Source organism: Panthera pardus, unplaced genomic scaffold (assembly GCF_024362965.1).
Source record: "Panthera pardus isolate Hobbes unplaced genomic scaffold, ASM2436296v1 HiC_scaffold_17, whole genome shotgun sequence".
Classification (NCBI taxonomy): Eukaryota; Metazoa; Chordata; class Mammalia; order Carnivora; family Felidae; genus Panthera; species Panthera pardus.
In genome coordinates this window covers 36,754,086-36,767,898 of record NW_026526732.1, presented here as the reverse complement: position 1 = coordinate 36,767,898, position 13,813 = coordinate 36,754,086, and the positions used below count along the sequence as shown (strand labels likewise).

General features: G+C 36.0%; 1 protein-coding gene and 1 non-coding gene across 4 annotated transcripts in view; one reads left to right on the top strand and one right to left on the bottom strand.

Moving 5' to 3' along the window:
• THEMIS (thymocyte selection associated) overlaps positions 1–13,813 on the bottom strand; it is a 186,644-nt gene that overhangs the window by 69,767 nt on the left and 103,064 nt on the right. The window lies entirely within an intron of this gene.
• Positions 3,540–3,646, top strand: LOC128777833 (U6 spliceosomal RNA). Its single transcript, XR_008423152.1, has one exon. It is a non-coding gene; the product is annotated as a U6 spliceosomal RNA (small nuclear RNA).

The window sequence follows — 13,813 nt, the reverse complement described above, 5'->3', positions numbered from 1 at the left end:
GAAATGAGAAATATCTAGAGATTTAGTTTTGCCCTATTTCAGAGAAAGACAGAACAGAAGTAGGGTCACGCTAATTTTATAAATTTCAGAAAAAAAATTTGGTAGTGATATCTATATATGATATAGGTATATTGGCATAACACAGGCTTTGTTTGCCTGGTTAGCACACAGAACTACAGAATTCGTGCAGATCCAACTAGGAAAAGGGCATACAACACCTGTCTCTCCAGCAATGTGTCAGCAACATCATTTTTGTATGAAAAGAAAAATGTGCTTGCTTCTATATGTTACTGATGTACCTAATCACAATGACTTTCACTTAGAGGAGAAGATTTTATTTTAAATCATGGAATTTATATACAAAATTGAGCTTTTTAGGCGAGGTCATATTAATTCCCTTTTGATAGGGCTTTTTTTTTTTTTTTTTTTTAGGATGTGTGTCATTTCTTTGTATTTTGTCTTTACAACCACCCTATGGTGAAGGTGTTATTGCTCTGTTTTGTCAATGATGGAAACAATAAACATGGATATCAAGCAAGGAGCAGTAGAGCAGAAAAGTTGCTGGAGATATTCATACACCACCTTTCCAGAACGCATCATGGGACTATAAGGAGGGCCGGAGCTTGCTTGGCTGGCAGCAGAAAGGTCCACATGGCACTTGCCGTACATCTAGGAACTCTGGGCAATTTGCTTCAGCTATACGATGGGGACAACGATACCTATATCCCAAGGTTGTGTTACAAGAGTTAAATGAGATGAAGTACACAAAACCATGGTGTACGATTATCATGGTTCTCAGGAAAGCATAACTTAAAAAAAATGTATATATTTATCAATAACCCAATGTTAGAAAATTCTGAGGATCATCATTTTGGATTGTGTTTCTGCGTCTCTCAAAATGCTTCCCATTTTGAACTATTCCCTGAAAAACTTACATTGCCAATCAAATCTGAATTACTGCTTGCTTCTATAGACTACTTTCTTGAAGACTGATTACCTTTTGACTATGATTTGAGATTTAGTTTTCATAATGGGAAGTAACAGTTTTGCAGAGTGGTCTGGCAGGGTTTTATAGAACAGCTTCAGTCAGGCTGACATGTGCTTTTATTAACCATATTTCCTGTAGCTGCACAGACAATGAGAAATCCACTTCTGTGAGCAGAACCAATTATAACTGAACAGGTACACTTTTTCCCCAGCCTGGTCATGATGTCAAATGTTTGATTAGAAAGATCTTGTGCTTTTAGCAAAGTGGGGGTGAATTTCTTTCCATTTGCAAGAACAAGCTATTTCTGCCTTTCATTTCATAGTCTCTTAATATCTTAATTCTGGTCTCTCAATGTCAAATAGAGTCATAAATACAATGCCCTTGAGATGAGGAAAACAATATTGTTCTATGTTTCAAAGCAGATTGAGCTAGCTTTGGACAGGAGCAGGCTGCACCTAGGCACAGAATCAGACGTATTATGTGATCTAAGAGAGAACAGACACAAGGTACACATGAAGAATATGACCCAGGGGAGGCAACATGGGATGGACCCTGGTAGCCCTGCAAAGGAATCTTAAGAACAGCATCAACTACAGGGAAATGTTAGGCTGAAACAGATAGAAAGGTGAATGGAAATACTGCCTTGTGCATATATAAAACAGTGACACCACCACAATAAATCAGGTTTTGAAAGTGTGGGACTAAAATAAGGAAGGGTAATTCTAAAAAGACATTTCTTAGGAAAATCCTCTTATAGATGGTAAGAAGACAAAGTAGGAACCAAGTTCCCACAAAATGCAGGATTACAAAGACAAAGCAGGCCCCATTAAGTCAAGCATTACAGACGAGGGCCCCTCCGCTCTCAAAGAGAGAAACTTGCCAGCAATGTCAGCAGAAAGACTACCATCCCCTCAAAATACTATAAGCTTATTTTTGGAAACTTCCTAGTTCTTCTCTTAAAAATTCTTCAGCTATGGCAAAACAATCTGCTGATATTTCGAGGAACTCAAATGAAGATTTTTCAGTTACTTTTAACTCTTTCCTGACCAATGTACAGATACAGAATCATAGATGGGTAGAATATTTAAGCTCAAAGGAATAGTAGTGATCATTTGTTCTAACCTCACTGTGTAGTCAGGAATGCCTGGATTATCTCAGATCACATGGCAAGCTAGTAACAGAGCCAGGACAGGAATCACATTCTCTTGATTTCCATACAGTATTTTTTTTTCCCACCACAGCTCAATATTTTCAAAAGAGAATTGCACCTGTATAAAGTCCAAGAGAAAACTCTGTTAATAAGAGAACCCAAGTAGGAATAAGCTAAATTTAAAAGGTCACCAGCAGAGACTTATAAAATGAAGATTCTTTATTAAAAGGAGGAGGGGAAATGGGGTGTCTCAGTGGCTCAGTCGGTTAAGGATCGACTTCGGCTCAGGTCATGACCTCACAGCTTGTGAGTTTCAGCCCCACATCGGGCTCTGTGCTGAGGGCTTGGAGCCTGGAGCCTGCTTCAGATTCTGTGTCTCTGTCTCTCCCTCTCTCAAAAATAAATAAACACTTTTAAAAAACTTAAAAAAAAAAGTAAGAGGGGGAAAAATGCAACCTAGAAAGAAATACCTTTTACTTTCACTCAAAATATATCTAAAGCTAACCATTTTTTGTTATTCCCATTGCTGTCCTGCTGACCCAAGGAAGCATCATGTATAGTAATGTCCCCCTAATTGATTTCCCTGTTTCCATCCTTGTTCCCCTACTAACAGCAGCACAGAAGTCAGAATGAGCCCTTTAACACGTGATTGTCATTCCCCGACCCAATCCTCCAATCACGTCTTGTTTCATAAAAATTTAAGCCAAAATTACTACAATGACCTGCAAAGACCAATACAATTTGCGTCCTGCATTCCCTCTCTGATTCCACCCCCTTTTGTCTCCTTAGCTCACCATATTGCAGCCATCCTGGCCTTCCAGGTGATTCTTGAGTACATTAGGCACATCCCCGCCACAGGGTTTATACTATCTCTTTCTTCTGCCTGGAGCATTTACCCCACTCTCTGTCTGCAAAGCTCATCTTAACTATTCAAGTCTTTGGACACGTGTTGTCTTTTCCATAAGGCACACCATGGCCAGCTTATTTAAAATTATTCTACTCACTTTGCACTCTAAATCTTACTTACCTTGGTCTATTCTTTTTTACATAGCACTTATCAAGAACTACTATATTATTTACTCCTACTAGAATGTAACATTAAATAGAGTATCAAGGCATTTACCAAGATGTTTTGTTATTGATGAATATGCAGCATCTAAAACAGTACCTAAAATATAATAATCAAGAAGTATCTGCTGAATGACAGACTTTACTAAAAGCAGAGGGTCACCATGTTAAAAGCCATAATCTCTGGTTTTACTCAAATGAAAATACAAAAATTCTACACTGGAGAGAGTACCACAGAACGGAGTGTTCCTAACTCTGAAGGAAGGGGTCTAATATGAAGAAATGGCAATCTGAAGAAATGTCAGAAGTATGTCAAAATTTGTTATAATGATAGTGCTCGCTTTGGCTGCACACATACTAAAATTGGAATGATACAGAGAAGATTAGCACGGCCACTGTGCAAGGAGGACACGCAGATTCGTGAAGCGTTCCATATTTTAAAAAAATGTTATAAAGATATTCAGGACTTGAATTACAAGATTTAACTAAATGGAATATCAAACAATTGGCCAAGATGGTAAAATAAAAATTCATATTCTTTTAAATTAATATTTAAGTTTAATAAAATTTCAATCTAAAGCCCCACTAGCTGTTTTTACAGAAATTAATGAAATAACTTAAAGGTTCATTTGAAAGAATGAGGAGCTGAGAACCTACCTGATCAGTGATAAGAAGAAAAAAATTATACCAATATTAAAACAAAATTAGACAATACTACTTGTGAGCTACTGATTTAAAAAACGGCCAGATAAATCAAAGAAATAGAATAAAATATTGAGAAACTTCTTTCCGAACAGATGGGTAAAGAATAATTTAGTAAATGTATGGAACTGGGAAAATGTTTCAACCATTTGTTTTAAAAAAGTTTTTTCATACAACATACAAAGTAAATTCCTCATGGATTAAGGAGTTAAATAAGAAAATAAATACAGATTTAGAAGAGTTATAAGTGGGTCTCATCTTAAGGCAAGTCAAGCTCTCCAAGTTTAAGATTTCATAACTAAATTAGGAGATGAACATTTCTGAGAGCATTATTTTTTTTTTTTTTTTTTTTTTTTTTAATTTTTTTCAACGTTGTTTATTTATTTTTGGGACAGAGAGAGACAGAGCATGAACGGGGGAGGGGCAGAGAGAGAGGGAGACACAGAATCGGAAACAGGCTCCAGGCTCCGAGCCATCAGCCCAGAGCCTGACGCGGGGCTCGAACTCACGGACCGCGAGATCGTGACCTGGCTGAAGTCGGACGCTTAACCGACTGCGCCACCCAGGCGCCCCAAGAGAGCATTATTATTACTATTATTACTATTAATAATTATTATTATAATATTATATCCCATTCCTGGGATACTTTGGCAGATTACTTGGAAATAATAATAATTGTTAATATTATAATGTTGTTACTGTTAAAAAGCAAACAACCAATATGAGATGATCCTGGAAGGAATGGCACTAATTTTGTGAGATAAAAGCCTGAAGAGGATTCAGGGTCAAGGATTAATCAGTAGGGTTTAGAACTTTCACTTTCTGTTCCTAGTTATTATTACCAGATCTTCAGCAAGTTCATTTTTACCCACAAGTGCCCTGTTAGTGGTTCCTTGAAAAATCAAAGAAAATAAATTGAATTCATAGTTTGGGGCATTAAAGAGCAGAGCAATCTCATGCAGTTGGAACACCAGAACTGAGATGAAAGATAAACATGAAGTGAGAGTGAAGAGCAATAATAAAGAGGATGGCAGGAAACTTTTGGAGCTGATGGACAGGTTTATGGCGTAGACTCTGTTGATGGTTTTGGGTGTATACTGATTACTAAACTCATCAGGTTATATACGTTAATTATGTATCACTTTTTGTATGTCAAAAATATAAAATAAAAAAATAAAATTTGGAAGAAAGAGAGTGAAGAGCAAGAGAACAAAAAAACCAAAGTTGAATATATATAAATCTCCCACATAAATTTTTGAAACTAAAGGAGGAGGGCACCGGAATGTCAAAAATTATATGAAATTGAGGGCTTATTTGATTTTATTTGGACATTAAAAAACTTGACATCTAAAAGGATGCTGGAAAAAACAGCATTGCACATACCCACACTTCCATACTCATATACAGAGAGAGGCACACATGGGTGTACACACACATGTACTCCCAAGTAATTTACTAAGAAAGTTAGACTTGATGGATATAAGAAGGAACCAACTTCATTCTTGTTCTCTTAAATCCCTTCAAATTTATGTGAACTAGTAGTTGTTCTAACTCTGCATAAAATTTTAAAGAAATCTCTTTTAGTCTTTAGTGAACAGTAGTTTATAAAAATCCACATTGTGTTAGCCACTTAGATCCAAGCCAGTTTTGTATAACAATGAAAGCTCAGAGAGCTTCTCTAATTTAAGGCTTCTCCCTGTAGTAGCTTAATCTCCCTGACTGCCTTGAGAGTAAAATAAAGTTTCTTCCTTCCTTCCTTCTTTTCTTCATTCCTCCTTTCCACAAATATTTATTGAGTGATTGCTCTGAACCAGGAACTTTAATAAAATACCAGGGAAGCAAGCACAAATATATATTTAAAGAAGCACAGTATCTAATTAGTAAGACAGGTAACTAAGAGAGCCATTATAACACTTTATGGTAAAGACTCTGATAACAGTTCATTAGGCCTATTATGGAAACCCAAATTAGGAACACCAAACACAGACTTGTGAACTAGAGGACAGGAGGAAGAGCACCAAGGAAATTTCCTTACAACATGTAACAACAGAGAGCAATTTAGATGAAGGATAAAGGATAGCTTAGAATTCTAGCTCTAACACTTATTGATAGCTCTCTTACTATGGGCAATTATTCTCTGAGCCTCAGTTTCCTTGTCTATAAATTGGGAATGATAATAACATTCATATGAACACTGAAGGGATTTAATTAGAATTATTTTGTTCTTTAGAATTTATTAAGTCCCCCATAAATGGTTGTTAAAAACAAATAAAAATAACACAATTCCATTTGGGAAGACTGGGAACTCAGGAGAGAATAAAGTCCTTTGCAAACTGAAAATTCAGTGTGGCTGAGGTAAAAATGTGAGGCATGGTAGAGAGAGAAGTAGGCTGAAGAAACAAATAAGGGACAGATGGTAAAAAATTAAAAGGAAAGCCACAAGGAATTTTTAGCAAGAGAGTCACACGGTAAGATTTTTCTTTTATAATGATAAATATATCAGAGTGTGGATAATAAATTTGAATATAATGTGACCAGACATAAAAAGACTAGTTAGAAGATGGTTTCCATAATCCAGAAATGATGAAGACCTGAAGTAGAGAGGTATATATTCAAAAATGTTAAAGAAGTAGAATCCAGACGATTTCACGACTAATAAATGGGAAGAGGGGGAATCAGTAGATGCTGGTGGCCTTCGCAAAAATAAGAAATCAGAAGGAGGATTAATGTGATTAATTTTTTTAAGACAGTATAGCTGTCCTTTTGTTGTTCACTGTTACCCAGTTTCTTTCTACTTTGAGGGATAAGGAAAGATTACACTTTCTCACCCCCAAATAGACTTAATACAGTAATCAGTGCAGTGGATAGAGCTACACATAGAGATCTCTTGGTGCATTATTTTGAGTTCACGGTTGTGTACCTTCTCTTACTCACACAGTGACAACTGGCCATGTTCCAGAAGGAGCCTCCCTTAATATGGGTCCCTAACTAGAAGATTCTGTGTTTGAGGACATTTTCTTTTGACAATGTATAGTTTCATGGAATTTTAAAGTCCATTTAAATTCTGTATCTTAATGATTTCCACAATTTTTCTAGGAAAAAAATAAGCATCACTTAGTCATAACTTGAATTTTGATTCCAAAATCACAAATACTCTCCAAGACTGACTAAGTCTCTTAAAATATTGCTCATTACTTCTATTGAAGGCCAATAATCCAGACTTTTGGTCTTGGAAAGTTACCCAAAGTTGATGAGCCTTAATCACCTGTAGAATTGAGATAATAATTTTGAAACTAACTTCATTGGATTTTCATGAGGATTAAATGAGTCTATACACGTAAAAAGCTTAGAATTGTGACTGATTCACTGTAATCACTTAGTTAATAAAGCTCTCCAGTTGGTTATTTTTAGGCTTTATATGTACTTTTTTTGTTCCTTATATTTTGGACTTCCTCATAGAAGTACACCTTTTTTTCATTTTTTTTTTTTTCCTCATGAGCTACACACTCTCCAGCTTCATCTCATCTTGTCACAGAACTTTATTTACCATTTGCATTTGTCGACACTTGGATCACCAAATTCAGCTTGGAATTCTTTCCTAAACTGTAGATCATTGTTAACTTCATACTGGCCATCTCAGCTCAGACATCTCACTAACATTTCAAACTGAGCATACTTTAAACCAAACTCCTCCCTTGCCCTTGCCCTTGCAAAACCACCATTCTATCTAGGTCTTGAGCTCCTGATTTAGTAAGTTTAACCACCATCTATGTTGATGCTTATGCCAGGAACCCGGGTATTTTCCTCATACTGTGACTTTCTTATTCCCTACACTTCATCAACCACCTGTCTTACAAATACCACCTCATAAAGTCCTCTTTAATATTAGTCTTCCAGTCACACAGGCGGTCAGCTCTCTCTGATATTAGTACTTCCGTTTTCTAACTGTTTTCCTGCTTCTGTTTGAATTGATAATCTGCTCTAAAATTAGGCTGATTTTCCAAAATGGATATTTATGGAGGTATAATTGATGTTTTCACCATTGTAAGTGTGCAATTCAATGAATTTAATAAATTTAAAGGGTTGGGCCACCATCCAGGTGTAGAACTTTTTTATCATCCAAAAATTTCCCTCTAGCTTGTTTGCAGTTCACCTCTGCTCCTACCCACCACTCTAGATAACCACCACTCTAGGCAACCACTTATCTGTTGTCTATCTCTATAAACTTGCCTTTTCTAGGTGTTTTGTATTTAACATCTAGATATTTTGTATTTAAAAATAGGAATTTTATTGTTAGTTTCCTACTGGAAACTCTAAAATGCCCTCAATTTTTCCTCTGTAGAAAGTACAAATTCCTTTAAACATAGACTAGTTTAAGGAAGGACCAGTCTTTTTTTTTTTTTAATATGGAATACAACTGATTTTGTTTGTCTTCATTCTTTTCTGTACTAGAAGAATAAAATGTGGTATTTTTTTTAGGAGGGTGAGGTGAATATGGGAACTAGCTTGTTTCACGTGCTAATGTTTTAACTGTGGGCTTAATGGGGCACCAGGGTCTATGGTCAAAGGAGTGGAAGTACAGAAAACAAAACAAAACAAGGAACAGTACCTCTTAGCAAAATCCAAAGAAAGGAAGAAATGACTAAAAGTTTGAAAGATAAGTGATTATGGGTGGAGTCCCCAAGAACATAGAGGTAATCTTTATGAAATTAGCCAGGGAGAGAGGGGTCCATAGTCATGCAATTGTCTGATGGCTGAACCAGGTAAAGGAGAGATCAAGTAACATAAAGACTGAGCCCTGAGCACTGAGAGAGCACAGTGTGGCAGGGAACCTAAGAAGGTGATATTGAAGAAGTCACATTCTTTATCTGGAACAGACTGATTAAAGAAGTGAACTGAACTACTTGCAAGCCTGAGCTAAGAAACTTGGTAATGACACACTTTTCCTGATCTGGTCCTCTTCGCTCTTCCATCCTCATAATATTACTCTGTGCTACAGACATTATAAACCTATCCAGGATCCTGATACAGTTATGTCTACACCAGATGCTCCTCTGGCTGGATCACGCTAAACATCACTGTACATCTGACTAATTCTACTTGTTTAAACTGATATACTTCAATCTGGACATCTAAATATCCTTTTCTGATCTCAATCCTAATTTTTGATAGATTATAATAAATTGTCCCCCAAACCCCTGTAGTCTCCAACTAATAGCACTCTTCCCTTGAGTTCTCATACTGAAATTGTTTTCCTGTAGCTAATCCATTAGACAGAAAGTCTCTTGAGCTTAGATACTGTATTTCATTTTCTTAATGTGTCTCCAGTGCTTATCACAGCAAATGGCACGCAATTAAGATTTTACATCTACGGAGCTAAAATAAGTGTAAACAATTATAATAATAATCATTATTTTAACATTTTAAAATAATTATAGATATAAATAATTTAAAAGCATTTTACATACAATATACAATAAAGTAATAGATTTTTAAATCTTTCTTGTCAATCTTTTCTTGCAATTATATAATTGTAGTTTTCCTCTATGTAGCAGTAATATACGTTGTATTTTTCTTGGCTTATTAAGAATATGTCCATTATTTTGAGCTCTTTAACATATTGATCCTTATTAGTCCTCTTTTCTTTATTAGTTTCATCTCTCCCTTGAAAAAAAGGCTTGACAGTCTTTCTGGATCTTATGTTATCACCTACTTGACGTAGAAATTCCAAAGTTACTAGTTCTAGTCCTAGTCTGAGGTCCAGCTTTTTAAGTTTATTTCAGCTAAAACTGAATTGTTACTAAAAAGCTTTCTGCTGATGCCAGGAATGGCCTTAGGCCTTCCCCAAAATTCTAACATCTCTCACATAGTTTAAGGTACTCTCCAGCTTTTTGCCATCACTGGAACATTAAAAAGAAAAATCCTAAGCATGACAGGGCACGTGGGTGGCTCAGTCAGTTAAGCTTCTGACTCGATTTCAGCTTAGGTCATGATCTCACAGCACGTGGAGCCCTGTGTGGGGCTTTGCACCAAAACTGCAGGGCCTTCTTGGGATTCTCTCTCTGCCCCTCCCCTGCTTGTGCATGCGCTCTCTCTCTCTCTCTCTCTCTCTCTCTCTCTCAAAATAAATAAATAAACTTAAAAAAAATCCCAAGCCCGACAAAACTACATTTACAAGAATAACATCAGAAGGAAGTGTCTGTCCTCACCTTGATCACTTCCCTGACCTCTGACAACCACAATAGATCAGACACAATGTCACAGGCTACTATCTCTTAAAGATTGAACTTTCTTTTTTTTTTTTTTTTTTTAACGTTTATTCATTTTTGAGAGACAGAGAGACAGAGCATGAGTGGGGAAGGGGTAGAGAGAGAGGGAGACACAGAATCTGAAGCAGGCTCCAGGCTCTGAGTTGTCAGCACAGAGCCCGACGTGGGGCTCGAACCTATGGACCGCGAGATCATGACCTGAGCCAAAGTCGGACGCTCAACCAACTGAGCCACCCAGGCACCCCTAAAGATTGAACTTTTTTTAGCAGATGATATCTAAGCACATAAAAATAGATTTTAAATGAAAAATATGAGATCATTTCCAGTTGTTTTTCTTAATAAATCCATACACATGACTAATTCTCCTGAAAGCCATTTCATAGGTATAAAATAAGGAATCTGTGAGTACAGATGAGTGTAGATATGGAGAGTGAGTATGGATAGAGAAGACACTGAAGATTAAACTCTAAAGCACTCAAAAACTTACAGTTATGGGAGACCAGAGGGAAAGCCAGTCAAAAATTCAGGAGGAAATTCAACCACAACGAGATAAGAAAACCACGATGTTCCAGAAAATAAAGGATTTCAGAAAAGAGGGAGTGTTCAACTAGTATTCAAATAATACGAGGACTTTGGATACTAATCCTTTATCGGATATGTCATTTATAAAATCTTCTCCCATTCAGGAGGCTTAGTTTTGTTGATTGTTTCCTTCACTGTGCAGAAATCTTTTATTTTGATGTAGTCCTAATAGTTTATTTTTGCTTCTATTTCCCTTGCTTTGGGACACACATCTAGAAAAATGTTGCTATGGCCAATGTCAGAAACATTACTGCCTGGCTCCCTTCTAGGATTTTTATGGTTTTAGGTTTCACTTGTAAGTCTTTAATCCATATTGTTTTTATGTATGGTGTAAGAAAGTGGTCTAGTTTCATTTTTCTCCATGTAGCTGACTGCTTTCCCCAACACCATTTGTTGAAGAGACTTTTTCCCATTGTATATTCATTCCTCCCGTGTTGAAGATTCATTGACCATATGACTGTTGGTTTGTTTCTGGGTTTTCTATTCTATCTGTTGATCTATGTGTCTACTTTTGCACCAGGATCATACTGTTTTGATTACTACAGCTTTGTAATATAGCTTGAAGTCTGAAATTGTGATACTGACAACTTTGCATTTCTTTTTCAAGATTGCTTTGGCTATTTGTTGTCATTTGTAGTTCCACATACATTTTAAGACTCTTTGTTCTAGTTTTGTGAAAAATGCAATTGGTATTCTGATAGGGATTGCATTAAGAGGGGAAGTAGGTGGGGGGATGAGTGAAATAGAAGAAGCAGATTAAGGAATGCACTTGTCTTGATGAGCACTGGGTGATGTATGGAATTGTTGAATCACTATATTGTATACCTAAAACTAATATAACACTATATGTTAACTATACTGGAATTGAAAAAAAATAATATGAGGACTAAGGATTGACCACAAAATTTGCCAATCTGAGAATTACTGATAACCAGGACACACGACCTACCTCTCAGCCTCAATTACCTCATCTGCAAAACAGGATAATAACAGCACCCATTTCATGAAGCTGTGTGAAGGATGAAATAAGATAATACATGTAAGCACCTAGCATAATGCTAGAAACAGAGGAAGAGCTCAGTGATGGGCAACTATATTTTAATTACGGAACACTGAACAGCTTTGATCATAGAACTTATGATATTTTATTGAACACAGGATGCCTGACAACCCTGTGGGAGAGAATTTGGCTAGAGAAGAGTCTGGTGTGAGTAGAAACATATAGAAAGGATTCCAGCTCAGGGGAAAAGCTAGAACAAGAGACAATGAAGAGAAAAATACCTTGGGTAGGGCAATTTCCATCCTTGTATAACACAATTGATATGACTCTGGGTTTTATACTATTTCACAACTAGTAAGCATGTTCTTTTTAAACATTAGTTAAGGTTTGGAAACCATGTGAAAGCAAAAACAATTTTCCATTAAGGACAAATGTTACATAAAGTTTAATTATGTAAATAAGCTTAACATCACAAGTTAAAATCACATTTGTATCTCTTAACCTAGGAGAACAGGTATTTCTTGTTTTTTATATATTGTGTAACTCCACAATTTTACAATCAGCCCTTTCCAATTCTGTGTCTACACAAATAACAATAGACTTATTATACAATTTTTGTGGTCCATGATACATTTATATTTGTTCCATTTGACTAATTTTGTAGTCAGTGACCTGATCTTATAGGACTTCCTCTATTTTTTCCTCTCTTCACCAGATTTTAAATTACCTATGTAATTGGTTCATGGCAAATACCTTAGACAGTGGCATATTTTACAAAATAGCTAAAAGACGCTTGTTCTAATAGAAGTGTATATTGATATTTAAGTACTGGGTGGAGGTTTTCTAAGACATCATGATCATATTGTTGTTAGAGTCTGATGAAGTGTGATTAAAAAAAACTTAGTGCTATAATAGGCTGGCTGAGAGTTTGTCCTTAAATAATGTATTAATATGAGTCATTTCTTTCTCTTTTAATTTCTAGAGTTTTTATGGACCCTCTATTCTCTTAAACTCTATGTTCATTTTTACTTACTACTCATCTATTATTGAGATAAATCTTTTTCTTAAGTTTTCTATTTTTCAAATTAAAAAAAAATACTGATTTTTGGAAGCCTATCCCCATGCATGCTTTCATAGCACTCTTATACTCATTTTCTATCCTAACATTTACACAGGAAATTTGGTTTGGGAAGCAAAATATAAATGTTTTCATTTATACAGGCCTGGAAACAGCACCAAAGATTAAAAGTAATGGTTCACTTGCAAGAAACTGTGAGTTGTAGCAAAACTTATTTGCTCAAATATATAGCTTATGTCTTATCAATTTATTTCGGGGTATGGTTTTTATTCTAAAATAAATTCAGAACTGATATAGTAATGGAAAACTCAGATAAATCAGTTTTTAAAACTGCAAAGCCAGCCAACTTACCTCCTCTAGATTTTCCCAACTACTCTTTATATTTTTTTGAAAAATTAAAAAACAGAACTAAAGGTACTGAGCTCAAAGAACAGAATTTAAATATCTAGTGAGCCCACACCTTCCTCAATGAATCAATGAATCCCCATAGGATTACAGGAAATTGGCAATTCAAATGCCCTTACTCTATACATACTGTGCACTGAACATTCCAAATTACTGATTCTTCCGTTATAGCTGGCCATTTCTAAACAGGGATTTCTAGGTTATGAACATCTTAAAAAGATGAAAACTCTCCTAATCTTCATAAAAGCCAGAAATCTAACGTGAAATGATTTACTACAAATTTCATTCATTCATTTTGCCAATCCACTGGGAAAATAAATACATTTTTTTCTTTTTCTGTTTTAATGTTTATTTATTATTGAGAGACAGAGAATGAGTGTTGGAGGGGCAGAGAGAGGAGGAGACACAGAACCCAAAGCAGGCTCCAGGCTCTGAGCTGTCAGCACAGAGCCCAACACAGGGCTCCAACTCAGGAGCTGTGAGGTCATGACCTGAGCCGAAGTCAGACACTCAGCTAACTGAGCCACCCAGGCTCCCCTGAACACATTTTTTAAATGACTTTTTTTTGAAG